This window comes from Gossypium arboreum, chromosome 11 (genome assembly GCF_025698485.1).
Source record: "Gossypium arboreum isolate Shixiya-1 chromosome 11, ASM2569848v2, whole genome shotgun sequence".
NCBI classification, from domain to species: Eukaryota; Viridiplantae; Streptophyta; class Magnoliopsida; order Malvales; family Malvaceae; genus Gossypium; species Gossypium arboreum.
The window spans coordinates 107375610-107386979 of record NC_069080.1 but is presented as its reverse complement, the minus strand read 5'-3'; the positions used below and the strand labels follow the sequence as shown (position 1 = coordinate 107386979).

The following is an 11370-nucleotide window of genomic DNA, read 5'->3' as shown; positions in this document are numbered from 1 at the left end:
AGGTATCTGTTCATGGCCAAGCCCTCTATTTTACATGTTTAGATTCCTAACTATTTACCGTGGAATAGATTTTGGTTACATTATAAAATCAATAACTGTGGCACTTCACGCTCGACTCGGACGATGTATTTAAATGCAAGACGTTATATCAATTATTAAATGAGTTGAAAATTTAAGTTTTAAAATGGAATCGATGAATTAAAAAAATACAAAATGACACAAAGAATACAAGTATTATTCTTTAAGTATAGTCGCATTAGTTGTTTAGATTTTTATATAATGGCATCTTGGTTATTACATCAAATTTTATTAATTTTGTTACATCAAATGTATTAATTCAAGATATTAATTCAGGTTGTGAAATTATTAATCTACCTTCTCACATATAAATTAAGTTATAAGAATGTATTTTTATATTTATATATATATAATAAAATTCGAAAAACAATTAACTTTATGATTATAACCAAAATAACAATTAATTTTTATATAAACTTTTAATAAATATATGATCTTAAAAAGAAAAAGTAATTCTCTTAACATACTTTAACAAATTGAATACTAAACCACTTAATCTGTAAAAGCTAAAATATGAGATAAGTATTTATACTTTTCAGTAAAATTAGAATTTAGTCATTATATTTCTATTCTTAAGAATTTAATTCTCTATGTTTCAAATTTCAATTTAAATTTAATTGTTAAAATTACTTTTTATTATTATTAAATTCGTTAGGGACTTAGGATGTCGAATTTGGGAATGGGTGATAATACTTTAAGGATTTAGGATGAGGAAGAAGGGGGAAATAGAACTGGGGAAAAACGGGAAAAATGTTAAGTGTATCAGCTGTGGGTAAAAAATAAGACAGCTAAATGACGAAGTTTTGAACAAAATAATTTAACATTAGCAGCGTTTAAAACCTAGCGCCACTAAAAATGCACCAATTGTGACGTTTAGGGTTTTAGGGATTATAGTTTAGTGTTTAGGTCTTGTTAGGGTTTAAGGGTTTACTATTTTAGGGGTTATAAATTAATGTTTTATGTTTTTTTGGGGGGGTTTTAGGATTTTGGGAGTTATATGACTTTTAGTGGCGTTTTACTAAAAGCGCTGCTAATGCTCTGGTCTTTAGCGGCGTTTTACCAAAAGCGCCGCTAATGCTCTGGTCTTTAGCGGCGTTTTACCAAAAGCGCCGCTAATGCTCTGGCTTTAACGGCGTTTTACCAAAAGCGCCGCTAATGCTCTGGTCTTTAGCTACGTTTTACCAAAAGCGCCGCTAATGCTCTGCTTTTAGCGGCGTTTTAACAAAAAACGCCGCTATTGCTCAGTTTTTAGCGGCGTTTTTCTTAAAACGCCGCTATTGCCCTGTGTTTTACAATTTTTGCGGCGTTTTTTGATAAAACACCGCTAAAAACGCCGCTAAAGCCCTATTTTCCTGTAGTGTTTGTATGAGTATGAATTTGTTTAATTAATGAACTATTTTTTAAATATATTGTTATAATTTTATTTGAAACTTTTTTTAAATTATCGAGAAATTAATTATTTTATTTAAAATTTTATTATTTAAATGTTAATTTAGTAATATAATGAACAATAAAAGATAATTTCATCAATTCAAAAGTTTTTCTGTGTAACGCCCCAACTTTCTTATGTATGAATTTATAAAGTTGTATTAAGTGATTTGGTTTAGTTTGGTGGTTGAGTGCTTTGAATATTTGCTTACGATCTCGTGTTTGAGTTCCTCTATGTGTAAATGGAAATATTTTTTACTATTTCTTCTATTGTGCCGCTCATGGTTGTAGTTTGTTGGTGAGATTCAAACTCTATTGGCTGGATAAGATATAGAGTAATCAGATTTGTAGGACTTAGTTAGATAGTATTTTTTTTTTGTCCTACGTTTATTTTTCGTTGCTTCGGTGTCGTGTTTGAGAGGGTTGCGTTGTCGACTCAGTATAGGTGAGTATGTGTATTTTTCGATGGAAAGTTTAATCATTTTTGTGTTGTGAAAATGTTGGAAGGTTTTGGATATTCTTGAATCTATCAATGATAATCATTTGTGTTTTGGTTAAGTGAAGGACGTGAGATTTACAACATTCCTCCAGAAAATTAGGTGCTATAGGACTACTATTATTTATAGGGTACGTACTCGAATGCCATTTTTAAAAGTCTGTTCTTAAGTGCTAAGCCTTGAAATTGTGTTTCAAATTCTTAGTTTGATGTCAATTTAATCCTAGATATGTATGATATGTTTAGGATTCCTTTGCTACGTTGGTGTCTTTATTCTAGTAGTATCAGGTGTGTATTCCAAACCCGAAACAATAAATTAAAACCCAAAAATCTAAAAGAAAAAATGAATTTCGAAACTACAGTCTATGCCATACGGCTGTGTGTACCACACAGATGTGTACGATTACACGGACATATGCGATTACACTGGCAATTCAAGTAGGTCGTGTGCACCACACTGGTGTATGCAATTATACGGATAATTCAGGTAGGTTGTGTGCACTACACGGATGTATGACTAGCCGTGTGCCAGGTCGTGTGGAGCATACGGGCGTGTACGATTACACGGGAAAATCAAGTAGGCTGTGTGGGCCACACCGTCTAGCTTATTGGGTCGTGTGGTCCACATAGTCGTGTGGCCCTATTTTGGCTTATTTACAGGGCCCTTTTCTGGCCAGGAATAAGGTTATGGAATCGAATCTTTTGACACTCTGTAAGCTTATAAAATTGTAAGTTTTTGTATTGGTATGTTAGTAAGCATGGTATGCTTAATTAATTCGTTAAGTTTTATGATAAATCTATGTTAGTAATACCATGAGCATGTCATATTTCTGAATTGATAATGTTGTATGATGCATTGGGGTGGGATTTGATATGTAATGGAGGAAGTGTGTTCTAACAGTTTTACTGTATTTCTAGCGGTATATCTGCAATATTTATATGGTAGCTCCACTGCAAATTTTCTGAGTAGCATACCACCACATATTGGTGTGATTGGATGGACGAGTTCTTATAGTTATATATTGGTGTGATTGATGGGACGGAGTTAGTGTACAGCGGATGGGGATAGGATTTATTCTGTTCTGACATATGCTTCCGTACATGTGAAAATATGTTCTGTTAGCTCTAATTAACGCATATGAGAATGTTTTGATATAAATTCTGCATGTGGGCAAAGGCACACACTAGGCTTCTAGCTCACTTTGTTTGCTTTATTATTTTTTAGGTAATATTGCTTTATTATTTTTTAGGTAATCCTCATATTTAGGATTTGGTGGCGATTCCAAAGCTTGGTTCAATTAGTTAAAATTTGGGTATGTTTGAAACTTTATCATGGACTGTAACATCCTGATTTTCGGGGTTTTTCGCGGTTCTCGGTATTTTTGGTAAAGTTTTTAAAATTTGGTATTTGGTTGTGGAATTCATAATTTGAATAGGTAAATTTTGGACTTAAGAAGTTAGGGGCCTTGGATAGGTGGTCTTATTAAAATTTGTGGGTAAAAGGTATCACAAATGAGCCTTTGGTAAAGTGGCTAAGTGACGCCACTAGGGAGCTATAAAGGTGGCGTGTAAGTGGTTGGGGGAAGACCTGGGATCGATTCCCTGTGATGGCAATTATGATGCTAATTTTTATGCTTTGTGCATGCAAGAGTTTAAAGCCGAATGGAACTCTGTGGGAGAGAGTTTGAAACAATCAAATGCATGGATTATGGAGGGATAAGGGGAGAGATTTTAGGGATTTGAGAGTGGGATAGAGCTTAGCCGAATTGAGGGGATTAGAGAGGGGATTTCGGCAGAGGGGTTTTAGTTAGGGATTTTCGGCATTAAGGTCTAGGTTGTGCCGTTTTCTTCCTTTTGGTGTAGTCTTTTCTCTCTTTTTTCTTTTTCAACCGAATCTACCATCTCTCCTCTCATCTTTTCTTCCTTTTCCTTCTTCCAAACCAGCCCACTACTTCCCTCCATTCATCTACTGTTTCTTTCCCTTACCTCCACTTCTGCCGAAAGACCGCAAAAGCCGAAATCTGTGAAGCTAGGTGGTGCCGATTCTTTGTTGACCAGTAACCTTCTTTTCCTTTTCACTTTTTAGTGGTCAATTCTCTTATCTTCTAGGCATAAACGGATTCAAGAAGAGAGACTGTGGTAAGTGCTCGAACTCTAAACGATTCCTATAGTAACTGTTGACAAAAGTCGAAACCCCTATAGTTTAGGAGATGGCCGAATAGGGGTATAGGCTCTATTGGGTTCTTCTTTTAATCTTTTTATGGTTTGTTTAGTGAAGGAGTAGCAAGGCATAGGGTCGACTTGGATTAGTTTGGATCATCGGAGTGGCTAGAGCTAGTCATCAATTTCGAAAAAGGTAAGGTTCTTAAGGCCATTATGGAGGGTGGCCGAATGTGTAAGTGTTGATATTAGATGGTTCTCGATTTGGTTCAATTATTGTGAGCTAATCTATTAACGGTTGATTATAAGAGAAATCGTGTAGGAGATCTCGTCGAGGAATATCGCAAAACAGGTGTGTAACGAACCCTTTTTCATAGCTTAAAACGATAAATGCCGAAAAGCCGAAATGCCGAAATTCTGGCATTTCGAGGACTTATGAGCAAGCGAACGCTCATTGGTTAGTTAGATTTGCTAAGTTGATGATCGGGAACGTTGGAACAGGTAAGAGCACGATTTTTGGCATTACGGTAAGTTGGGCCTCGAGGGGTTGAAGTTGGGCCCAATGGGCTTTCGGGCCCATTTGGGTAAAATGGGTAGAAAATGAAAGCCTATTAAATTACACATTAAGACTGGTAACAACATTATGGAATTTAGGCTAAATGGGCCTAGATGAAAAAATCGGCTAAGTAGGGCCCATTAGGGGTTTTGGCCCAATAACTCGGTTGCGCTAAAAATGGGCCAAAATCACTGTTTAGGACATATGAGTTGTTAGTAACTGTTAATGAACATGGAAAACTTTGATATTTGGTAAAATTATGGAATTACCCTTATAGCATAAAAATGACTGTTTTGCCCCTAGGTAAAAATGACCATTATACCCCTAGGGTTTACTTATAAATTTGATACGTGGGATATGATATACATGATTGATATGATATGCACATGACATGTATGATATGCACATGATATGTATGAAGTGCACATGATGTATTCATAAATGCGTTGGGTTGGGTTTTTATATGGATGGAGGAAGTGCAAAGGGCTTATGCCCTAGTTTATTGAAAAGGGCTTATGCCCTGGCTTCAAAAGGGCTTATGCCCCGCTTTATCAAAAAGGGCTTTGCCCGGCCATCAAAAGGGCTTTGCCCGATTATTAAAAGAGGCTAGGCCTCCAGATATATGATAAAGCAACTATCTTCGCTAGTGGTGTGTTGGTTGGGTGGGTTGAATCATTCCCACATGGTGTGTTGGTTGGTACGGTGGAGAGTAGTGGATGGTCTCCCAATTGGGCTTGCATTCATTCTTTCATTGACATTACTCGTGATAATAAATGGGCCTACGGGCCATACCGTTTCTTGATAAAGGCTTCGCCCGGTGTTATGAAATATGAAATATGAAAAGGCTTTACCAAAGATATGTTGAGGTTGGATTTGGGCTTAGGCCTAGCAAGTCGATATTGCTTTGGGCTCGAAAGGGCTTGTTGCACATCGAGTTTCCAAACTCACCCTTTTCCTTAACCTTGGTGAGCCTTGATTTGGGGACTTGGAGCCGAGGGGATTTAGAGTGGCCACGGTGATCGCCTTTGGGCTTTTGAATAAGTGTTTGGTTTTCATTAAGTTTGCTTTATTTATTATTTATTTTTGGGTTGTAATAAGGCCATTTTGACTTGATTTTCTTTCTTTTCTGGGATTATGTTATTTTTAATAACTTTAAACTGGTTGATAATAAATGGGCTAGACTTAGGACGCGTTTTCAAAACGACACTTGTTTTCCAAACAACACAACGTTACGATTATCCGATTTCTCAAAGATATCCATTTAAATAAATTTCAAATCGATATAACCAAGTGTGGCAATGGTTGTGGGCATGTCTAGGATTGGATCCAACCGAAGAGCTTGGTACTTAAGCAACCTTCATGGCTCACCTCCTTTGTTACGGATTCCTACCTGGTGTCCAGCTTCCATTCACTTTGTTAGCTTGACAAAAGTCAGTTTTTAAAGCATTAAAACGAAACATGGATTTTTAACTTCATTGTGGCACGTCAGATTCGGCCATAACGTCTGGGCCGGGTTTAGGGTGTTATATGGACTTTACGAAACTTTACGGACTTTCAAATTGTTTACTTCGTTTTTAGGACATTATTTTGGGTTTTTTATTTTTCTTGCAAAAATTAAATTGAAGTTTACTTTACGTCTATGTTGGGTTTAGGGTAACTCATGTTTCTATATATTACACATAATTGAAGTTTCCTTTTGAATAAAAAAATAACTCCATTAATAGGAATCCTAAACGGAAGATAATATATAGACATGACATAAAGTATAGACCACAATTAATGCACTAAAAGTTGTTGCACAATACCAATGTCATAAAAAAAAACCCAATAGAGGAGATAATTGATAGTAATCGTGACATTGGAAGTTTCAAAAAAAAACTAGAGATGCATTATATTGATCAATCTCCAATAACTTAGATCTCTTCGACAATGAACTTCGATCAACTAATTGCCTACAATCAAAAGACCCTAAGAGATCCCGCTACATTCTTGATGCATGAAAACCAACAATAATGGCCTATCCTCCTCTTCATTATTTTGGAGTTAATTTCACGTTCACCATCAATCTCATGTTCACCATCATATTTCTGTATCTTGATATAGTCCTCTGATAACATTTCCCAACAAAATTAATGGCACACTTGCCTTGATAAGTCTAATAGAGAACACACACACACAAAAAAAAAAAAACTAAAACAAACTAAAGTAATATGCTTCGGGAAAAATCATTATTTTTTGTAGTTGTAAAAGTATTAATATGCTTTAAAAAAAATCCATTAAAAGCCACTAATAGTGTTTTTGAAGGAGAGATTTGAATGCAAAATTTCATTTGTATCAAGGTTTTTAAAATTTAATTCAATTCAAAGAATATAAGTTAAATGGAATTATGATATTTTCTTTCTAGCTCAATTCCAATTGAGAATTCCTAAGCAGGATTTAAAGGCGGAATTGGTTATTGGGCCTCATAGAAAAAAAATAAATTCACATTTTTTTTCAACAAAAATGAACTTCAAGGTATTAAAATTTTGAATTAAGGGTTATTGCATTATTTAAGGTCTAAATTTCGCAATTGTTTTTGTATTGGAGTATAAATTTATTTAAGGTTGTATTTGTTTTATTGAAAATATCTTCCATAAAATGAGGGACAATAATGAATTATTAGATAATAATGATTGCAATAATAATTTTTAAATTTAAAATATTTTAAAATTAATTTAATATTCTTATAAAATTTTAAAACCCTAATCCTTAAATACTAAAATCCTAAAATTAAATTCCAAATAAAAAACAAAACTAAAAACATAAAAAATAAAATAAAATTAATGGCTCACCGTTGTCCATAAGTTGAGTTTATCATTTTCCATCGTAAATATTGCTTCCACAAACGCATGCCCCCTCCGTTGCTTCTAGCATCTTCTCCTTTGTCCACTTCGTTCCCAATTAGCTATGATGCAAATCGTTTGAATCATCATGTTAATATAATAGCAAAGCAGGGTTGAAATACATGGAAGCCAGTGACATAATTTAACTATACATTAAATATTATAGATTTGAGAACAAATTCTACAGAGATCGCAATTGCAATATCCTTGTCAACATAGATGGTTTTCATTTAATTCTAGCTACAAAATTTCATTATGTAAGCTTCATAATTAGTTGAATTTGTGTTTAATCATGATATATGTTTCCTGAACTTGGTCAGATTTCTTTGGTGCCACAATTCTACCATGTCTGGCCGACTTTCCAAATTCCAATGCATGAATTGAGAGATGTTTAGCTGCTGATTCCTGCCAACAAACCTTGTTCCATGCAAACACTAAACTTCTTAAACCTGAAATTCAGCTAGGTTACCTGTTTGTTTCTCCAAGTCTTTTTATCAGTCCAAGTAGCTTCAGAATGGAGTTTTCCTTACCAAAGGAGATCAAACTTCATAATGGAGCATACGTGGCACCTAATCTATCGAATCCTAAATTTGTTTTCTTTATGGTTTGACTGTTAACAAGTCCTAAGTGGCCTGTAAAGCCAACTGCTCTCCTTTATTAGGAATAGGAGCACAACAATCAGATCTTAAACTCTCTGTTAAAATCCCACATCAAGAAGTCGTGAGAGAAAGCGAGAAGCAGCTTTTAAAGGAAGGCGACTTGGAGAAAAGAAGGCATACCTTTCTCGGCCTTTTGGCTAAGATCAAGTGTAGTATCTGTTCTTATCAGTTTAATATTTGATACGTGGGCCATTGGCTCAAATGATATTAAATTTATTTTTTTAGGGGGAATGACCACCAAGGTAGCTTGCTACTGGGTCTTTCGCGCGTCGCCCAGGCGTTGCACTATAGCTCGGGCCAGGCGCACCCCACCCAATACCAGTTTAAAGCTTTAAAGTTTATGGACATTATGTAATAACTTAACTAACGATGTTTATTTCACAATGGATTAATAAATGTGTGTTTTGCATCTGCTGCTCCTTTGGAAAACATAAGACATGAATGAAGAACAAGGTATTTGTTCAAGTTCTGTTTGACTCTGATTTTCTCTTTTACCCACAGCGTTTGATCCTAGTCCTTTTTAGAACTCTTTTGTGCTGCACTCTATCCTCACTTTCTTCAGGACTTTTGTGCAGCACTCAAGGATGCCAAAAATGGTCCTATGTTTGCCCCAATCTCTATATTTTGCAATGCATGGTGTATGTCAAGTGTCAACTCACACTTCCATTATCACGCTGTATCTGTTAATTGCTAGTTCTGCAAGGACCCAAAGCATGTCCTTTTCAGGACTCGACATGCCTGGAAACACATCAAATCAACTAGGATAAAAAAGTCACTCCTGTCAATAACAAATACCAAGACTTAATGCTCTTGGCATATCTTTGGCTCGAATTTATTACGCACCTTATGACCTAAACCCTCCTCACACCCACCCTCGGGCCAATGAGATCTTAGTAGTTCTAGAGTCGCACTCTATGTGGCCTTTGTTACATCCAACCTAAGAACCGTTTCATCGCTAAAGTGCTATACCATGGAGATGCTTTCTTAGTCCCTGTTGATCTATTCAATTCCATTTCTTAGTCCCTTTACTTAGCAGCCAGAATCCAAGTATGATTACCATTGCAAATGTAGTGTTCAGATGAAGAAGTAAATACTTCTATAAGCAGTAAATACTTTATGAAAGCTAATAAGAAAGCAGCAACCATATACAGGGGACAGAGACTTACAAAAAGCCAAAGCTTGTTTGTTTCCTAGATGAAGAAGTGCTCCTTTCTTGATTCCTCTCTAACTTGCTTATATTAAACTTTGACAGTATTGTATAGACAAATCTTGCATGGTTATAAGATATTTAAGCAAAGCCAAGATCACCATACTGAAAATTAATTGTTCGAACTCGCATTGGACAATAGAGGGAGAGAAGCTGATTTCTGATATTTCATCATGTATATATACGCTGTGATGGTTAACGTGTTCCATTCTCATTCAAAAATATTAGGCAATAAGTTTAACTCCAAATAAATATGCTTCTTCAATAATTGTTTATTTTCCTTATATTCTCATTATTTGTAGAATAACATTGCCTTGAAAGCAAGGTTTGAGGACAAACCCTATTCAATCATCACAGCTAAGCAAAGCCTATTTCTCCCACATCAGGCTCGGATGACACTAGGAAGCAGGAGACTTCTTATAAAGAGAGCGAGCTTGGCTTGGAACAAACATACCTTTCTCGGCCTTTTGGCTAAGATCAAGTGTAGTATCTGTTCTTATCAGTTTAATATCTGATACGTGGGCCATTGGCTCACACGATATTAAATTAATTTTTCTAGGGGGAAGGCCCACCACAGTAGCTTGCTTCTGGGGCTTTCATGCGTCGCCTAAGCGTTGCACTATAGCTCAGGCCTGGCGCACCCCACCCAATACAAGTTGAAGTTTTGTAATTTTGCTTTTGATTGAGAAGACGGTTGTGATGAATATATTTGCAGTAAGTTATATGGAATTTGTATATTCCAACTAGTTATTTTTCAGGAGTATCATGTGTCTATGAACTTCAAAACTTCATATTTTTTGTGTTCAAATTTATCATATTAGATAGTTGTTGAAATAAGTATAATGAATAATGCAGTATACTAATTGAAACTATTATATCCGATAAATGTTTTTCCGATTATTAAGCAGTTAAGAAGCATCACCATATTGTTTGGTGGAGAAATTTAGTTTGTGCTAATGCAATTAGAGTTACGTACCAAAGATATAGTCACGTGTATCAATAACCAAAGTACATCAACAAATTCATAAACAATATTAGCATTGAAAAGATAGCTTGAAGTACGTAAATTAGTGTTGGCACTTTATCGACTGTACTAACAAATTCAAACCTACACTCTTCTCTTGATTTCTATGATTCGCTTCCACAAATTTGAAGCTTTGTATAGAAGAAATTGTAGACCTCCTCTTTGTTAAGAATATGTAGGTAAAAGGTACTTATTGGGTTTGTACCTTTTCAACAACCAGTTGGGAATGTTGAATTTGTTAGATAACATCCACGAGTAGCTCAAATTTGACCAAAAGAAAAAAGTTTTGGTGATATCATGAGATGAAAATTGAAATTCAAGATTGGTGAAACATAATCTTTATTACGTGTAGCTTTTTGAAACCCTTGAAAGGATAGGAGATGCATATCATACATAGATACTTTCATTCGCTTTATTTAGACAGCATAATATATTTCTTGTCTCGATGTTAAGAAAATATAAGTCAAATCCGAGTCACGTTATAGAGTTAACTTTCATGAGACTTAAAAGAAGATTGTTCATATGAGGAGTATCCTTTAGTACTGCTTATAGAAGAACAAATTTTAAGGAAATGCACAATTTCGTATGTAAAAGTTGAATTTCATTTACATTATTTTTTTATCAAAAAGTGATTTTGAGAAATTTGGTTAAGCAAAATAATGGATACATTATGTAAATATTTTACTACTATATTATGTATATATTTCAAATACTATATATAGTATATTTCTAACACTATTACTATTTATATATATATATATATATTACGATATACTCTTAATATCATTATTATGTATATATATTCATTGTTTTTCTTTCGTGTTTAATACTATTATTACGCTTAATATCGCATGCATTGTTATTGTTTTTAATATTATTG

The 11370-nt window shown here is 34.7% G+C and overlaps 2 non-coding genes across 2 annotated transcripts; both read left to right on the top strand.

The window, feature by feature from the left end:
- The first annotated feature begins 8375 nt into the window (after positions 1-8375).
- Positions 8376-8571, top strand: LOC128284789 (U2 spliceosomal RNA). Its single transcript, XR_008275212.1, has one exon. It is a non-coding gene; the product is annotated as a U2 spliceosomal RNA (small nuclear RNA).
- A 1345-nt stretch (positions 8572-9916) lies between these two features.
- On the top strand, positions 9917-10112 carry LOC128284689 (U2 spliceosomal RNA). The gene has a single exon (XR_008275112.1). It is a non-coding gene; the product is annotated as a U2 spliceosomal RNA (small nuclear RNA).
- The last annotated feature ends 1258 nt before the right edge of the window (positions 10113-11370 follow it).